Genomic DNA, 5,756 nt, shown 5'->3' with positions numbered 1-5,756 from the left:
TCAGCGGGACATGGACTATATTGATTTGACCTAAGTAAAGCTCAAATAGGGAGGGTATTGAACATGGAGCCAACGCAGAGGCAAGGCTCCCGCAAACACCGGCGGTCCAGCCTCAACCGGGCACTCAGGAAACAGTACGTGCAGGGCATGACAGACTTTGTCATACCACGGACTATTTCTCAAGCCGTAGGGTATCAGGGTATTGTCATAAAGTTTCTGACTAAATTTAAATTTACACTTATACAACGTGAAATGCATGCCATGAAAGACACGTTTAGATGTAACTCAGTGGGCCGGGAGGCAAAGCTTAGGGTAAGAATACAAGTTTTGCAAACACAAAGCACCATAAAATATAGATAGAGAGACAGATAGAGAGATCGAGAAATATGATTAATAGATAGATAGACAGATAGATAGATATAGATGTTTAGTAGATAGATATGATTAATAGATAGATAGATAGATAGATAGATAGATAGATAGATAGATAGATAGATAGATAGATATTGGTGGATGGACGGACAGCTGGACAGGCAGACAGATGGATAGATGGTAGGTAGAGATAGGAGTGCATGCTACCTTAATCTTCAATAAAGGGCACTTACCCATGGAAAGGAATCCTTCACTGTTGGGATGGCCTGGGTTTAGGAGCTAACTGTCTCACGCTCTGCACAGCATGCAGTCTGCCCCTTGAGAGTGTCTGCCAACTCCTCCTGGTTCTAAATTGAAACATGATGTGTATCTCATTTGTGAAATGAGATTCTCAAGACTATCCCTTGGAGACACAGAAAGTGCTGCCACTTACAGTTATTTGGGGAAATGCTTTGGTGGAGTGCTGTGCTTACCGTCCACTGTTAACCTGACAGGATTTATTATTATCAAGCAGGAGGCAAACCTCTGGGATGCGTCTATGAGTGCCTAGACTAGGTTCATCGGGGTGGGAGCACCCACTCTTACTGCGGATGGCACCATTCCATGCACTGTAGTCCCAGACTAAGTAAAAAGGCAAGTATGACCTAGTCATCAGCATCTGACCCTTCTTCAATTCCTGACTGTGGACCCAGCATCACCAGCTGCCTCCCACTCCTGTCACCATCCCTTTCCTGCTGTGACAGACTAAATCCTTGACCTGTGACCCAAAATAAACTGTCCTTTTCTTGTTGTTCTTGTCATAGCAACAGGACAAATTACTACACTGGAGCTTTCCCTATGTTGCAGTGGAAGCAAGATTACGGTCTGAACCTTGAGTGCCATTAAAAACCCATCACAGAACGGGAAAGGACCTGACCCGGCCCCAGCGGTGATGGTATGGGTGGAGGGGTTTTGTGCTGTCGTGGTGTGGGGCTGTCTGATACTCATGCGGATCCGACAGAGGCAAATCTTACATTTAGAAGGCACATCGTCAGATTAGAGAAACAGTACATGCAGAAGACACGTCAGTAAGGTGAAAATTCTTTTTAAGGAGAAAGATATGATTGGCACCCAGGGAGAGATCAGTGGCTTTTATGCGGCACACTGACTAGGCTATGCCTCTACAGGATGGCCAAACGGGACAGCACAGAGCCACTCAGTAGCTTATCTTTCTTTGTAATTGCGTGACCGTGAATTCCTCGGATTCACATTACGGCAATAAAAATATCTGTTTACCTATGAGCTATGAACTTTGTGGCTCCCCCCCGCCCCCGCCAACTCCTATGTTGATTTCCTAATCTCCAGTGTGATGTTATTAGGAGGTGGGGCTCCCCACGATGAGGTTGGTGCCCTTGTGTGAAAAGAAAAAAACCAGAGGTGTATATATATACTGTGTCCCCCGCCCTGCCGAGAGCAGAATGCTGGGCACATGCAAAGCGTGGGCTCTACCACTGAGCTGCATCTGCAGGCCCGCTTTGCTCTCTTTTGCCTAGCCCTGCCTCTGCTGCAGGTGCCATCACCTACCTATTTCAGGCTGGTCTTTCTAATGTATTTATTTAGAGAAGCTCTTGCTAGATAGTCCACACTTCTTGCCTCAGCTTCTAGGGCATTGAGATTGCAGGTCTGTGTCACTACATTCTGCCCCCTGAGGACTTAGGAGGCAAGCCCTGCACTCTACCTTTTACCTGCATCATTCCATCTCGTGCCCTGTATGTTTGTATTTAGATCTGGGGTCAGAGTTCACAAAACTTGCCCGAGATTGTGGAGCTCACAAGGTGAAAAGATCTCGATCCCAACAGACTTATGGTGGACCCTGGGATTTTAACCTGGTAATGCATTTTTCCCTCTAACCAGTGGGGGATAGGATACTGACAATCATGGGAGTTTGGCCACCAGGCAGAGAGCAAGAGACTGGACCCCGGGTTCTTGTCTCTCAGCCGAGAACAGGCCACGGCTGTTCTCGCACCTGGCACAAGGACAGGTGAGGAAACAGTTCTGAGGAAGCTCGGCATTGCTGGGTTCTTGATGAGGGCCCTCACCCCAGATGCACAGCCGGCAGCATTGCCTAGAAGCACCGGCAGCATTGCAGCTTCTCTCCAAGGGAGCAGATGAACCAAGTTTCCAGCAGAACACTTGGGGTCCTTGTCCACACTTGCCCTGTGGCCCCAGAGAAGAGCAAACAGGGAAGGATACAGGCCAGTAAGAACAATGAGAGGCAGCTGGGCAGTGGTGGCGCACGCCTTTAATCCCAGCACTCCGGAGGCAGAAGCAGGCGGATCTCTGTGAGTTCGAGGCCAGTCTGATCTACAAAGTGAGTCTAGGACAGCTAAGGCTACACAGAGAAACCCTGTCACGGAAAACCAAAACAAACAAACAAACAAAGAAAAAAAAGCAGCCTTGAGTTGTGTACTCTCATTTTTCCAGACCAGGCAGGTGGCCATTGGTGGCACTGTGGAGTTTAAATGGGCTGCAGGCTCTCCCCACATCACACCTGACAGGCTCAGACTTGTTTTCCATCACACTCTCCAGTGTCTATTTAAGTAAATGAGAGCTCTTTCCGCCTCTGCCTCTTGCCATCCTTTTTAAATTAATTTTGTGCTATAGGGGATGGAGGCCAGGGTCACTCACATGCTAAGCAAGAGCTCTACCACTAAGCTAAACCCCAGCCAGAGCTGGCTGCTCCCTTTCCCGACCTCTGCTTTTTATTTCTTTGTTCTGCAGGCCTTTCTTTTCAAAGAGTCCTGTGACAACCTCCATATTGCTCCCCCTGTCCGAGCCAGGCCTAATCTCATGAAAGCGCCCCAGGGTAAATGACAGTGAGGGGGCTGAAGGAATACTTACTGTGTGCTAGGTACTAGGACAGACCCCACCCCCACAGACACACAGCACGCTCACCTCACCCATCCCACGTTGTCCAATCTGACCTTCTCAACTTGTATTGTCTACACTTTGTAGATGAATGTCTTTCCTTGCGGAGGGATGCTGTCACTTGGGGCAAAGTCTATGGATGCACAAGGGATTTGTTTGTTTTTGTTTTTGTCTTTGGTCTTTTTGAAAGTGAATGCACGCCTTTCGTCCCAAGGCAAGTCTGGCTCAGAGGCAGAGGGATCTGAGTTCGAGGCCAGCCTGGTCTACAGAGAGAGTTCCAGGACAGACGGGACTAGACAGAGAAACAATGTCTTGAAAAATAATAATTTTAAAAAACTGGGTTGCCATGAACTGAACCCAGGTCCTCTACAAGAGTGTTAAGTGTTCTTAGCCCTTTACCCTTCCTCTCCAGGCCCTGTCACTTTTTATTTTTTATTTGTTTGTTTGCTTGTTTCTCTCAAAGGCCGTTCCATGAGTGTATACAGAGAACCACGTTTTCTCTGTTATTTGGTTGTATCATCACCAGTTCTCACTGATGGAAACCTAATTGTTCCTTTTGTAGTTTCCAACTGCAACGGTGACATCCCTGTTGGTCCCTCAGTTGTCGCATGGGTGAGTTCAGCGTACTTTGAAGAAAGGAGGGCGTGAGAGACAGTGTTGGACACCAGATAAGGGGGCTGCATTGCAGGATACTTTCTGGGTCTCATCTCAAACTTCCTGAGACAAGCCTGGCTCAGAGCCTGGGTAGGGAAGGCCTAAGAGTAGGCGGAGCCTGACATCAAAAGGAGAAAAGCTGAAAACACAGGGGATCAGCCCCACGACTTTGTGGTTGGAGGATTCCACATCGTGAAAAGAGGAGCTGGGGCGGGCTAGAGAGATGGCTCGGAGGTGAAAAGCACTGGCTCTTCTTCCAAAGGTCCTGAGTTCAATTCCCAGCAACCACATGATGGCTCACAACCATCTATAATGAGATTTGGTGCCTTCTTCTGGCCTGCTGGCTTACACGCAAGCAGAATAATGTATAAATAATAAATAAATAAATCTTAAAAAAAAAAAAAAGAAAGAAAGAAAAGAAAAGAGGAGCCAGAAGACCAAGAGGGAGCTGCTGATAACCAGCAGGCCACCCCGGCACTAGGAATAAAATACAGAGAAAACCAGAGGACAGAAAACCAAGGTGGAAGTCAGACTGAGAGGCAGAGGTAATAAAACGCCGTGGATGGAGGCAGCAGAAAGCAGCTCAGGGACTTTCCCCCAAAGTGTTACTGGTTTCCCCACACATGCACACAACCACCGAGTTAAAACAGCTTTTAGCCCAGTGGACGTGGGGGAACCCCCAAACCACTGCTCGGCCTCATGCTCTCTCATGGACTCTAGTCTTCTCAAAGTGAACAGCAGTTGACATTTTACACAGCGACAGCGGCAGCTAGCACAGTGGAGGAGAAAGACCTTCAGAAAGTGAGTACAGCTACTGGGCACTGCCTAGGGGAAGCCCGCCCAGCTTCCAGCTTTTCTCCTTTCGGCTTCAGATGCCCTGCATACCCGGTCCCTCCCCCACTTCCACGCTCTGTCAGAACCAAGAGTCCTTTCCATGTTAGAACCTGTTCCCTAAAGGCGCTCCCAAAAGCCTTCTCACCGCCTTTCTCAGAGTGGCGCTGAAGGCAGGTGAAATAATTAGTGTGATGTGTGAAAAAGCCAAGCGTTCCCGGGCGCCTGAGCACATACACTAGGGTGACGTTTCTGATATTATTTTCGTCTCCTAGCCATCTTCTTTCCTTGTTTGCTTCTTGGCTGTCCCTCAGGAGTTTTCCCTGCCTCCTCTAACTTCCTCATTTATTCTCGTATTTTCTGATCTAACAATTTGGTTATTATTCAGAACATGAGTGACAGGGGTGGGGATAAGATTGGCAAAGCCAAGGGCGAGATGAATACGGAGTGGGTGTGGAAAGGAGATGTGTCAGCAAGCGAAAGATACAAGAAACTCCCGAAGGCAATGTGTGAAGTGCAGGCAGGCCTGCGTGGAGCGCCCTTGCCTGTCACCAGTCTGCAGGCCTAACAGGAACTTTCTGAGTGTCTGGGTAGCCGAGTCATCACTGTTATCTCACCCATCACACATTTACCAGGGCTTCCTCCTGTCATCATTTCTCTCTCTCTCTCTCTCCTTTTATTTTTATTTTATTTTATTTTATTTTTTGTTGTTTTTGTTTTTTGAGACAGGGTTTCTCTGTGAAACCTTGGCTGTCCTGGACTTGCTTTGTAGACCAGGCTAGCCTCAAACTCACAAAGCTCCGCCTGCCTCTGCCTGTGCTGAGATTAAAGATGTGTGCCACCACGCCTGGCTTCTTTCTCCTCTTTAAAAGGTGATTTCAATGTCACCTTTCACGTCACAATGTCACCATCAGTCACCTGAAGATGAAGCTAAGCTACATCTGAGTCATCTGACTCTTAAGCCCCCAATCTCCAGACAGTGAGAAAGGTTC

The sequence above is a fragment of the Acomys russatus genome, chromosome 15 (assembly GCF_903995435.1).
Source record: "Acomys russatus chromosome 15, mAcoRus1.1, whole genome shotgun sequence".
Taxonomy (NCBI): Eukaryota; Metazoa; Chordata; class Mammalia; order Rodentia; family Muridae; genus Acomys; species Acomys russatus.
The sequence above is the reverse complement of the archived record's forward strand: the minus strand, read 5'-3'. Positions refer to the sequence as shown.